At 48.7% G+C, this 12,946-nt stretch overlaps 1 protein-coding gene across 1 annotated transcript in view; it reads left to right on the top strand.

Moving 5' to 3' along the window:
- Positions 1-3,028, top strand: part of SCAF8 (SR-related CTD associated factor 8) — a 193,645-nt gene extending 190,617 nt beyond the window's left edge. The window contains exon 22 of the transcript XR_009558804.2: positions 2,980-3,028. The gene's annotated coding sequence lies outside the window, so the exon portion shown is untranslated. The remainder of the gene's footprint in view (positions 1-2,979) is intronic.
- The last annotated feature ends 9,918 nt before the right edge of the window (positions 3,029-12,946 follow it).

Consider the following 12,946-nt stretch of genomic DNA (forward strand, 5'->3'; position numbering starts at 1 on the left):
GGATTGAATCATGTCTCCTCAAAAGATATGTTGAAGGCCTGGTACCTGTAAATGTGACCTTATTGGAAAGATGGTCTTTGCAGAGGTAATCAGGCTGAGATGAAGTCATCAGGGTAGACCCTAATCCAATATGACTGGTGTCCCCTTTTTTTTTTTTTTTTTGCGGTATGCGGGCCTTTCACTGCTGTGGCCTCTCCCGTCGCGGAGCACAGGCTCCAGATGCGCAGGCTCAGCGGCCATGGCTCACAGGCCCAGCCACTCTGCGGTACGTGGGATCTTCCTGGACCGGGGCATGAACCCGCGTCCCCTGCCTTGGCAGGCGGACTCTTAACCACTGCACCACCAGGGAAGCCCTGGTGTCCCTTTAAGAAGAGGAGAAGAGGGCTTCCCTGGTGGCACAGTGGTTAAGAATCCGCCTGCCAATGCAGAGGACACGGGTTTGAGCCCCGGTCCAGGAAGAGCCCACATGCCGCGAAGCAACTAAGCCCGTGCGCCACAACTACTGAGCCTGTGCTCTAGAGCCCGTGAGCCACAACTTCTGAACCCGCGTGCCACAACTACTGAAGTCCACACACCTAGAGCCTGTGCTCTGCAATAAGAGAAGCCACCACAACGAGAAGCCCGTGCACTGCAACAAAGAGTAGTCCCCGCTCGTTGCAACTAGAGAAAGCCCGTGCGCAGCAACAAAGACCCAACGCATAAAGAAATAAATTAAAAAAAAAAAAAAAAAAAAGAAGAGGAGAAGAGGGAATTCCCTGGTGGTGCAGTTGTTAGCACTCTGTGCTCTCATAGCCAAGGGTCCAGGTTCAATCCCTGATCCTGGAACTAAGGTCCCACAAGCTGTGTTGTGCGGCCAAAAAAAAAAAAAAAAGAAAAGAAAACCGAAAAACAAACAAAAAAACCAAATCATTAAAAACAAGAAGAAAAAGAAGAGAGAGAGCCAATGGGAGATTCCACGTTGACGACAGAGGCAGAGATGGGAGTGATGTTCCTACAAGCCCAGGAAGTCCGAGGATTACAGGCAACCACCAGAAGCTACGAGAGAGGCATGGAACAGATTCTCCCCTCGAGCCTTCGCAGAGACCATGGTCCTGCAGATGCTCTGATTTCAGACTTCTGGCCTCCAGGACTACGAGACAATAAGTTTCTGTTGTTTAAAGCCACCCAGTTTGTGGACATTTTTTAGGGCAGCCTTAGCAAACGAGTACAACTACAAACTGGAAATGGGGGCTGATGAACTTAAGTTGAGACCAATGATGGAAAAGGAAAGACAATTAGATTTCTGTACCTGTCCCCACATTTTATGTTAACTCAGGCATTGAGCTCGTATTATATTCCTTACAAGGGTAACCTTTCATGTCACCTTTGCATCTGGGCGACCCTGATGTGCTTCTCTCCATGTAGCAGTTCCCCAGGTTTATCTGCTCTCCTGGTTCTTGTGTCATGAAGCTAGCCTGAACTGGCTCAAGTCAGAATTCGCACCAACTGAGGAAACAGATACAGTTTACAGCCAAGTATACTTTGCAGTAAAACAAACCAACAAAAGCAACAACCACAACAAACAGGTCAAGGTCTCACCAGGAAGGGAATTAGTGACAAGTACAGTGTTTTCTCATACAAACGTGTACCATCAGGGTCAATCTGTTGGGGTGACTGAAGGGCTCCGGGGAGGCCTCCTCGGTCAGATTGCTTGTACAGGTGTCTGAGATCCATCGTGTGGCATCACTCCTTTGCTTCTTGAAGGCGTCATCCGTTTCACAATTAAAGCACAAATATCTCCCAAGAAAGTTCAGCTCACAGCTTAAGCTCTTAGCAACAGCTGGCAGATTTTTGTTGTGTGATTTCTGTCCCGGGCCTAGGGGAGAGGTGAGGAAGGAACAGGGAAGACCGTGGCCAGCTTCCCAGTGTGGCTGAGTGCAAGGTCATCATAATCATCAACAGGCAATATTTGATGAGCGTCCATGTTGCTATGATGACAATTAACTTAGAAAGCATGAACTATATCTTCAAAATAGAAAGGAGTTCATTAGTAAAACAAAGAGTCCTGTTTTCCCCCATATGATTGGTGGTGAGGCCCATCTACTCTGGGTCAGCTGACCACTAGCTCTGTGACCATGGCAGGCTGCTTCTCCTTTTTAAACCCCAAGTTATGGCTCATCTGTGAAATGGGCTAATAGTGTTACCTACCTCATTAGGTGGTTACAAGATGCAAGTGAAGTCAATTATCTAAAGCCCTGATGCTATTGCTTGGCGCAGAGCGAGTGCTCAAGAAACGTTAGTATATCATCAATCTGTGACTTTTCTCCCATCAGGTTAGTGCGTGGTTGGGTTTCTTCATGCAGTGCTGGTTTCGTGCTAAAATCATCTGTGTTGTTCCATAGCGTGGCCAGGGCTGTATTAATATGAATTCAGACATCGGTGCGTCAAAGAGCAGTCAAGACCCCCAACGCTGGGCAGCGCCCACACTGTGCCACTTATTGTGTACTTTTCCTGTTTGAAAATATACTGAAGTAAAAGAAAGCGTCAGGGTAAGAGAAATCCCGCAGCTGTTTTTAGCTTGTAAAACACTTAGATAGAGCTTACTGTGTGCTTTACAAATACAGACTCGTTCGATCCCCCTACGATTCCGTCAGGTAAAACCTATTATTATCCTCATTTTACACAGGAGGTGACAGCGACGCGGAGGGGTAAGTCATTTCCTGGGGTCGCCAGGCTAGTGTAAGAAGGGGCCGCTTCTCCTCCCATTATGTCTCTATCCACTTTCCTTGAAAATGTCTGCCAGTCAGAGCTTGGTGGACATTTTCGGTGTGACCACATCTGGGATGATGGAGGGCGATCTGGCCAAAAAAGGAAGTGGATTGAATTTTTAGGGAAGGGGAGCCTCTGTGGACCATGTACCATCTTCTGGCAGGCAGAGGGTGAGGGCAAGAGTTGGCCTCCCTGAAGAGTTCTGACAGCCTTCTTTATCTCCAACCGCAGGGGAAGAAGCCGAGCAGCCTGAGACAGTGAGGCGGTTATCAGTCACCAGCTCCCGGATGACGGAGGAGAGGAGAAAGGAGATTTTCAGAACCCAGTTATGTTAGACATATTAACAGAGGAATCTGACGTGACAGAAGGAAAAAAAAAGAGGAGATTCTTGCCCCCGAGGGCAAAGCATTTAGTTGCCACATCACTGAACTGGGCTTTGCAAAAGGTGTGTACGCAGCGAGAGTTGAACACAGCTCCGTGGAGGAAACAGATATCCCCCTGTGGAGCGAGGGCCCGTAGTGCCTGGGATGTTCCAAGTCCCTGGCCACTGACCAGGACACCTCTGACCGGCCCTCCCCAACCAAGGTCCACTGTCCCATTGGGGAGGGGGCAAGGGTGAGGGAACAAGAGGTCTAATGCTTGGGAAGCATAGAGCTGGTTCCACCCAGACGGCTGCTAGATGATGCTCAGACAGATGCCATTTCTGCCGGGTCCTGAAGCGTGAGAGCATTACTGGGAGTTGGCTGCAACTCTTTGGGCAGCACTGCTGGGTGTGGTGGTGGACAGGAAGAGAGGATTGGAAACTGTCTAGGAGGTAACAACGTGAAGACTGGAGACCAGATGGTTGTGGGAGTGAAGGTCAGGAGAGGTCAAAGGCGGCTCCCAGCAGCTTGGGAAATAGGGATGCTACTGACTGAGGCAGGAGGCGGGATAGAGGAGTTCATCTGGGGAGGCATCACAGTGGCGAGGTGGGTGGTTAAAGGCCACACCTCCAGGGCCGGGAGTCAGGGTAGCGTGGCATCATCCTCTGAATTTTTTTTTGGGGGGGCGGGAGGGGTGTTGCCCCCCTAGTAAGTTTTTTTTTAATGGAATCGTGTTGGATTGGAAATGAAATAGGGACAAAATGGAACTTTCTTTGGGGGTAGCAGGCAGGGAAGGGGCCGAGGGTGGGGGGCCGTGAGGCTGTGAAGCACTTGAGTGACTCTTAGACTTATTGCTTGTCCCTGGGCTCATTTTCACAGGAGCTGGTAGACGGAGGCGCTAACAGCAGGTCTCCACCGCTGCCTGTCAATCACCCCTCTGTTCAGCTTGCCCCTGGAATGATGCTGGGGAGACACAGAAGTACCTCGAGCACTTCCTCGGGATGGCTTGTTTCTCATGACCTCATCACAGTGAAAAGAAGATGGATTTCTCAACCACTTCCTCCTGCAGTAGGTAAACCTGGAGTGCCTTCGGGTTTCTGTGCAAGCAGGTAGCAACGGGAGCACTACTGGTTAATGAGAGTCATCAGGGGAGGGTCCCTTTCTCAGTTGAATTTCAGGTCCAGGTAGGACTCTGCACAAATTGATAATATCCTCTTGCTGTAGGAAATTGTATCAATACTTGAACAAAGAAATTGTCAAAAGCTTGTGACAAATTGGGTCCCTTTATTTCAAAGGATCCAAAATTGCTTTATAAATTCTCTTACGGCCCTGCGGGCTAAGAGCATATGATGAAAAAGGCAATCTGTGAGGCTAGAGGTAAAAAGCAAAGCAGCTCCCTGCACCCAGCTTCTGCTTGTCTCCTATTCTCGGGGCTGCTTGTTTAAAACTGGCTGTCTGTTTTTATTAGTGAATTCCACAAGGGAAAGTATGCTCGCTGAGACTCTCATTACAATGACATGGAATAAGAAGAAAATATGCAAACAGAGTTCCCCATCCCTCGTTGGGAGAAGGGGATGGAAGGTGGAGGTGAGGAAGAACGCAGATTATTCCAGAGGCATAAAGAGTAGACAACAATTATGTTTCTTTTCTTTCTTTCTTTTCCTTTAAAAAATGGTAAAATAGAAATATTTTCAAAACTCTTGACACAATAGCAGGGAAAAGTTGTGGGCAGAAAGATTTCATTAATCCTGTAACTTTGGGGAACGACTACAGATGTTGATGGTAGTTTTAAAATCTAGAAGAGAACATTTCAAAGCCAAAGTGATTTTAAAAATTTTTTTATGGAAACTTGCTCTTTACAGTGTAAAGATACAAACCTAACCTCTTATAGAAAGGTTATATATAGTCCTATTGAAAACTGTATCAATTTAAAAGCCTGGAGTGTGGATTTTAAAGCTTGTGGCTTATTTAAAGCTTCTAATGAGAAAGTGAGGGTGAAAAAGCAAACAGTAACCACGAGGTCAAGGTATTATTACCCTAACTTAAGACAATAAAGAGTTATTAATTTACATATCTGTTAATTCACTAAGTATTTATATAATGTGCAAGATACAGAGTTTAAAAAGCAGGGTTTTTTTTCTGCATGACACGATTTCCCCATTCTATCACCCAAGTTTGTAAATTTCTTTTTAAAAATGCAATAGAATGAAGCTGTTAAAAGAATCAAGTAAGTCTATAGGTACTGACATGCAAATATGTTTATTTCATATATATGTAAGTTTGTGATGTATAGTATGTATTTGATGAATATTTACTATAATTGTTATAGGTCATCCTAAGACTTTCTTTTCCTTTCTTTTGAGATGTATCGGACCAAGGAGATATCCGAGCTCAAGGTCAGGTTTCAGCTCATTTAATCCCCCAGCTTTGAAACTGAAATCCACAAATTACATATCATCACCAAATTATAACCTTTAGAGGATGTACATAACAGTTAATGTGATTTATTCCCACTACACACTGGTATGCCTAAATGGATTTCATAGCTCTACTTACGAGGAGAAAGCTGCTAGTTCTAATATCCTAGTGGAAGTCCATTCTCTGAGTCATTTAAGTTCAAAACTCACTTCCCTTGGAAGGATCTTGTCCATACATCAGATGGCTCCACGCCAACCACCCTGAGCTTCAGATGTGGTTTAAATTATCTTTGCCCACGAGCAGAAGTTGATCTGTTTTTCCTCCTTTCCGACCCACTTAGAACTGTCACATGCAAATCCCAAACCCCAATACTTTCAATAATAATAAGCAGCAGCAGTGATAGAACAGAGAGTGAGGAAGACTGTGACGTTGAGGGGGGAGGGGAAATGACCCAACAGAGTGAACAGGGCTGGGAGGAAGTACAAGGAATTCAGGAAGAGTCCAACCAGAGAACCTGCAACAAAGACCAAGAACAAGTTTAATGGCACAAGGGAATTGAAACAGTGGAACTCAGGGCCATAAAGGGAAACTTGAGAGAAAAGACTTGCTCCTATTGTGTACGTTTTGCATTTCATGGAAAGTTTATGGGTTCAGTAAACACATTTCCTAGGCTGAGGGCTCCAGTGAAACGTAAGGCTGGCTGTGGAACCAGCTGGCTAGCAAGAACTGACTGGACATCTTTAAAGTATTATAAGCATTATAATTGGTACTTTATTTTGATTCAGAAAATATTAACTTTTACATGTTCAGATATGTTTATCAGACTTAGTTTATTTATAAATTATGAAAAATGAAACAAACTTAAAATCACATGAGTTTTAGCAACTTAGAACAATCAATGTCACGGGCATTTTTTTTCAAGGATATGCCTTTTGAGAGTGAAGCCCAAGGTTAAAAGTCTTTCACTGGGTGTTGGAGGGTGTCTGCGTATGGGTTACGCAGGAGCCAGACCAGTGCATTGGTAACTTGGGCTGATGCACTCAAAGTTCACTCACAAATATGCGTAGCATACTTCCCAGGGAGCACTGAGGACCTCTGTTTCCTTTTGGGAGATGTGGGGAGATGCTTTCCAGCTCAGGGATGGAGTAGAGACAGGATCAGCCCTGGCCAAGAGAGAGTCTCTGTGGGATTAAATGAGATTTTTAGACTTGGAATCGTGAGCAATCTTCTAAACAAACATAGACCTTTTATCATGGGGTAGTAATCCTATCAGGCGACCTTTTTTTTTTTTTTTTTTTTTTCCCAGTACACGCGGGCCTCTCACTGTTTTGGCCTCTCCCATTGTGGAGCACAGGCTCCGGACACGCAGGCTCAGCGGCCATGGCTCACGGGCCCAGCCGCTCTGCGGCATGTGGGATCTTCCCAGACCGGGGCACGAACCCGTGTCCCCTCCATCGACAGGCGGACTCTCAACCACTGCGCCACCGGGGAAGCCCAGGCGACCTTTTGTTTTTCATTTTTCTTTCAAGAATATATCAGTTAGCTTCTAGTAACTTGTCAGCAGAAAGGAAAAATGGGTCAAAGGAATCCAAGAGAAAGACCCATCACCCCTGCGAGCAGGTGTACCGCCTGGCCTCCCACTATACATCATACACACGTGCAAATGGTTTGCAGGCAGTGCAGGGTGCATCCAGACTGTTGGGTTAAACGCAGCTTTTTGGAATTGTAATCAGGCCCACTGCCTTCTTTCTTTCAGGAGTTTGAAAAGTGCCGTGAAGTAGATCGAGCAAGCTCCTGAAACAGCCGCTAAAAGAACCGTTTGTTTTCCGCCAATGATCTTCAGAAAGGAGAGATGCAGCCTCCCTTGAAAAGGCTATCCTCTGACTTCTCCAAAGTTAGCCTGACCCACTGGCAGAGATGCCTGCCTACACTGGGGAGACGCTGGGCTGGAGTCAGTGTGGTCTTTGTCTGTTTACTGGATCCTGGGGCACTGGGAGGGAGGCCGCATGGAGCCTGTTAGTTCGGGGCCTGAAGTAATAGGAAAGCACTTAGTGGAAGTAACCAGCGCTGAGATCCTCCTTCTTGCCCCCAAACAAGCTGTAAAAGTGAATTTGAGCTCCGTGGAGACAGGTATTAAACGCAGTCATTTTTTTTTTAACATCTTTATTGGAGTATAATTGCTTTACAATGGTGTGTTAGTTTCTGCTTTATAACAAAGTGAATCAGTTATACATATACCTATGTTCCCATATCTCTTCCCTCTTGCGTCTCCCTCCCACCCTCCCTATCCCACCCCTCCAGGCGGTCACAAAGCACCGAGCTGATCTCCCTGTGCTATGCGGCTGCTTCCCGCTAGCTATCTATTTTACGTTTGGTAGTGTATATATGTCCATGCCACTCTCTCACTTGTCACAGCTTACCCTTCCCCCTCCCCGTATCCTCAAGTCCATTCTCTAGTGGGTCTGTGTCTTTATTCCCGTCTTACCCCTAGGTTCTTCATGACATTTTTTTTTTCTTAAATTCCATATATATGTGTTAGCATATGGTATTTGTCTTTCTCTTTCTGACTTACTTCACTCTGTATGACAGACTCTAGGTCCATCCACCTTACTACAAATAACTCAATTTCGTTTCCTTTTAAATGCAGTCATTCTTGACTGGTATTCCACTGTGTGTGTGTGTGTGTGTGTGTGTGTGTGTGTGTGTGTTCTAATGTCATTTCTGGCGGGGCCCGGGCTGAGGCAGAGAGTTTACTTGGCAAGAAGATTCTCTTTCCTTAGGTTTTGGGAAAGAGAAAAGAGAACAAAACCCCCCACAACTTCCAAAACAAACAAAAAACTTCCAAAAACTAGAAAGGTGTTTTAAGAAAACTCTTTCTGACATAGTACAGAGGAAGGATGGCTTGTTTTTTGAAGTGTCCTACTACCAGAAAGTCCAACGAAATCCTGCCCAGTACTGGAAGGATTTTGGAAATGAATTTCAATTCTGCTAACATTGCTAGATACCCTCTAGGTGCCAGAAAATGTACGAAGTTACTGGGGATAAACGGATGGATTGGGCTGATCCCTTACTGCAAGGAATTTAGATCTGAGTAATTTAAGTATGAAGAGTCTGCAAGAGAATATGACAGAATGGTTATTTCTAGGGACTGGGGTTACAGCTAATATTTAACTTTTTGGTGAATAGTAGGATACTGTAGCTAAAGAGTTTTGGTGGCTGTGAAGTGAGTGGATGGGGAGGACCCTGGGGCCGCCTCTTTTAAAAACAGGCTGTTCTGGTCTTTGCCAGGGGTGGAGATTTGAGTTTACCTTTGAGAGTAGGTTTGCTTTAATTGGGCCTTTGGTTATTCTACAGGGAAGCGATCCTGCTTTATAATGAAGATGACCCAGCATAACTTCCTGACGGTCCCCCAGCTCCCTAGCTCTTCCCCCTCAGCTTTCTTTGCTGATTCGACCCCATCTCGCGAGAGTTCTGTCTCTTTCCCAGTCTTTCTCGCAGGCATCTCAGCCAGGCCCTGGGTTAGACTGGATTCCTCCGGGCTGGTTATTTCTCTGTCTTCATCTCCAGGTTCAAACTCTGTTCTGAACACTAGTCTTGTATATTCTCTGCATACCTCTCCCAAATATACCCTCCAGTCTCTTCTCCAGCCCCCAGCCCCCCAGCTACACTGGTGCTTAAAACCTTTCAGAAGGTTCTTATTGTTCAAAGGATAATATCGAAAATTCTTAACATGCCAACAAAAGCATGCGTGACTGACTCTTCTCTGCTTCTTTGGCCTCATCTCTGGCTGCTCTATCCTTACTCCCTTCCTTTCCAATGGGCCCAGCTCTGTCGCACCTCAGAGCTTCAAATTCACCATTTCCTTTACTTGGAATGATCGATCCAACTCAATCATCCTTCAGAGCTCAGCTGGGCCCCCTCTAATCCCTTAGAGCTAGCTTAACTCTCATTATATGCTCTGCATCTTTAGCAGAGACACAAACAGAACTACTTGTAAAATGATTTGTTTATCTGTCTCCCTCAGATTGTAACGGTGACACAGCTTATATCCCTACTGCCTGGTACAGTGCCAGGTGCCGAGTAAAGGCTCCGTAAATGGATTAATAACTGAACGAGTTTCAGTATTGGGGGCTAATTTCACTTCCTAATCATGCGAATGTTCACCTTGACTGTAGACAGAGCTTCATCTCCGCAGGTTATTTTTATTTAATGGAGCGGCACTAAGATTATGGAGACACTCCATATTTATTTTTTATTTTATTATTTAGCGGCACTAAAAGTGTGGAGACACTTTTTCTCTCCCTCGCTAGGCCCGGATGGCACTGCGGCCTGGACTCTGGTCGGGGGTACACACTGGCGCCCTGGATGGGGCTTGGACTAAGGAGAGAGAGGCTCTGGATGGTTTCGTCTCTTTGGGACCATTACTTGGTTTTTGCTTTTTTCTTTTCCCCTCCTGTAATTCCCTTCCGTTTCCCCGTCTGTTCAATCCGATGTGAACTGTGACCTCACAACTTGGTCTTAGCCTGCTGTGAGAAGCGAGGCAAGGAAGAGGCCACGCCTCCCCCTTGGGGCAAAACTGGAGGAGAAAATGCTAAGAGGCAGCTTGCAGCCGGGGGAGTGGGAGTCAGGAACAGAAAGGCCAGCAGAGGGAAGAAGGGCCAGCAGGGCGAGATTTGGAGAGAAGACCGTAAGTACCGGGCAGGCATATTTGGGGAGGGGAAACTGGACAACGCCTGGACTCTTCTGAGGTTGCACAGCATGCCTGTCACTGACTCACTGCCTGTCAGCTCCAAATTCATCCTTTTTGCCATCTCTGTAAAAAGGGATCTCGGCCTTTTATGTAATTTCCCTTGCCAGCTGCCTCGTCGTTAGCTTTGTCAGTACAGGGTGTGGGGAGAACTTGCAGGAGGGCAGAACTCTGCCTGCCAGTTGCCTCGCTTGCCTGTGGCTCCTGCATGTTGAGGGGTTTCTCCAGCACCAGGATCCCGCAGTGCAGGGCAGCACCCAGTGGCCACCGGCTTCTCCTGGCGCCTCTCTTTCTGGGTGGTTTTGCAGCGAACTGCTTCCATGAGACATCTCCCTCTATACCACTTTCCCCACACCCTAGAGGGTAGATTTCCAGCAAGTTCCACTGGTGTGATACCACAGTGACTTCCCTGGCACTTAGTGAACCATAGCCATGCTCTCCCCAACAAGGTCTGGGTCTGAGCCTGGGGTAGGGGAGGGATAAGGGAGCACCCTTACCCTTGGGTGCTCTATCTCGGCCCCAGGGGTAGTGGCTGCTTTAAAAGTCTTTGTATCTGCTGTTCCTATTTTCTTTTGCATTCTCTTTACTTCTAACCAGTCAATCCCTCATTGCTCCAAATCCTGTCGTAGTTAATAATTCTTTCTATTACACTTTTACCACTTAATTGCTGTGTGGTTTCTCTCTTCTGATTGGATGCAGACTGATACACATGGGTGGGGCTCAGAGTCTGATTACTTATCTATCAAGGGAAGGTATCCCTTGAAGACTGGAGGAATTGGAGACATTTGGATTATATGTCCCAAGTTGTGCAATGAACGTGTTACTTGTATAATCAGAAAAAACAAAAACAAAAACATAACGTTGTGAAACAGCATGAAAAAACATGATACAAGAAGCAAGGGTGAAAAACATATAAAGAAGATCCTAGGGTGGTAGCTCTGTGCTAAGGGGAAAAAGCTCCTTAGAGGAGGTGATACTTGAATTGGGAACTGCAGGGTGAGTGGAGTGGGAGGCATTCCCCGAGGCACCGCCACGTGTGCCCGAGTGGAGACAGGACCAGGGAGAGCCTATGTAGTGGAGAGGCGTCAGTGTGGCCAGAGCCTGTGGCAGTAGAAAGTGGAGAGCCAGGTCTGTCTGAACACAGCAAACGCTTGGGGCTTCATTTAACAATTGTAGGTGTGTGTGGGAAAGTTGATTCCATGTGTCTTGTAGACTGGGGAATCGCCAGCTGTGGGAATCTTCCTGGAAGATCTCCAACCATCTCCAGCTTTCTGGGAGTTTAACTGAGGAAGGGCCCTGGCTGTTGTGCTCTGAAATTCACCTCTGGGTTTGTGCCCAAGGCCACACTTCTCATCTGGCTGCTCCCAGCTCAGGGCTGGTAGAGACACGGATGCTCAGGCAGGTGGGTACCGAGGAGAACTGGGCCCTCTGTGATGGGTAACTCTGGGTGTAGGACTCACCCATGATCTTCCTGAGGCTGCAGGGAGGTTGGGATGTTGCTTCGCTCTCTCCTTCACTGGGATCAGACTCGCGCGAAGCCTGGCTCTCTGGAAGCCCCTGGCGTTTAATCCCACAGCCATTTCCCCTGAGAAAATTCTTCCGTATCTAGTCCTGTCTTGGCGCCTCCTCCTTGCGGGACCCACACCAGCACACGAACTCTTCCCCCTTCCAGCTCCTCTCTACGCGAGAGCCTTTGTAAAGGCAGGGACAGCGAGGGTGGGAACACAGCCCTCACTCCCGCTTCTCCCGAGCGTCCTCCCCTCCCCATCATCCGGGCCCTCTGGATTCCCCAGGTTTCTCTAATAAACCCTGCAGCTTCCACCTGGGAAGTCCGAATTCTCCCGGACTCTCCGGCTCCTCCCTCTCTCCCTTCTCAGGAAGGTTAGGGGGCGAACAGTCTCTCCTGCCTGCACGAGGCTTCAGATTCCGCCTGCTTCTGTCCTTAGTGGTACCCGAGTAAGCGTCTTCCCACTCTCAGATCTTTGGGGAAGGCACTGGACCTTACGCACCGCATCCACGATGGCAGGCAGAGCGCCGAGCTCATGGTAGGCGCTTACTCGAAGCTCGTGGAGTTCTCGGTGTTGGTTAGTTGGGAAGTCCTAGAAAGAAAGCGCAGGAGGCTACGGCGGGGGACGCGGGCGGGAGCGCGGGCCGCCCCGGGAGCCGGCTGCGGGGTCCGGGTCCTGGCGCGGTGGGCGCCGCGGGGGATGGGCGCGGGCCGGCGCGGAGCCGGGGGGGCGGGGGGGACTTCTGGTGGGGGGATGGGAGGACGGGGGATGGCGGGGGTGGGCTGGGCTGGGCTGGGCGGCGGGGGCGGGGAGGAGGCGGGCCCAGCGGCCGGGGAGGAAGGTGCGGCCGCTCTCGCCGCCACAGGCGCTGCGTGCGAGGCGAGGGGTAGCGGCGGCGGCTGGAGGCTCAGCGCCCGCGCGGGACGGAGTGACCCTGGCAACTTCTCCAAGTCGGCCGGCGCCGCCCCGCGTGACCCCGGGACCCCGCGGGAACGGCCGTGTCGCCGGTTCGGGCCCGGGCGGGTGCCGGGCGCTCCACCCAGGTAAGGGGGGAGGCGGGGGCCGAGGCCGGACCCCGGCTCGGGGCGGGCGGCCCACCTCCTCTGCTTTGTTCGCCGCGCCCTCCGGCGCCTGCCCCGGGCGGTGAGCCGAGGGTTGCGGCT

The sequence above is a fragment of the Globicephala melas genome, chromosome 14, assembly GCF_963455315.2.
Source record: "Globicephala melas chromosome 14, mGloMel1.2, whole genome shotgun sequence".
Lineage (NCBI taxonomy): Eukaryota > Metazoa > Chordata > Mammalia > Artiodactyla > Delphinidae > Globicephala > Globicephala melas.